Below are 603 nucleotides of genomic sequence, written 5' to 3'. Positions count from 1 at the left end.
AGAGGGCACCAGACCCCATTACAGACGGTTGTGAGCCACCATGTGGTTGCTGGGAATTGAACTCAGGACCTTTGGAAGAGCAGACAATGCTCTTACCCTCTGAGCCATCTCTCCATGTTCTGAGATGTTTAAGCTACTAACATGTTAAGTATAAATTACCCAATAAAAAATTATGTTGTTGAAAAAAAAAAAGCTGATGGTGACAGTTTGATGGTCTGTGACCCTGGGCTGGCCATGCATCTAGATCCTAGACAGAAGGGACACGTTGCTGATTCTACAACACACATCTTAATGTACTGGGATCCTGTTTTCTGTGCTCCTGGTCTTGGCCTCTGAGTAGCCCTTTGGAGCCTCCTTCCTTGACATTCTGATGGCCACAGCATCATGCTAAGAGCACACTTTGATTTTTTTTTTCGAGACAGGGTTTCTCTGTGGCTTTGGAGCCTATCCTGGAACTAGCTCTGTAGACCAGGCTGGTCCACAGAGATCCGCCTGCCTCTGCCTCCCAAGTGCTGGGATTAAAGGCGTGCGCCACCATCGCCCGGCAACAGCACACTTTGAAAGACACCCTTGAGGGTAGTTTAGCAAGTAGCTTCTCCTTCC

Source organism: Microtus ochrogaster, unplaced genomic scaffold, assembly GCF_000317375.1.
Source record: "Microtus ochrogaster isolate Prairie Vole_2 unplaced genomic scaffold, MicOch1.0 UNK1, whole genome shotgun sequence".
NCBI lineage: Eukaryota > Metazoa > Chordata > Mammalia > Rodentia > Cricetidae > Microtus > Microtus ochrogaster.
This window is presented reverse-complemented; position numbering follows the sequence as displayed.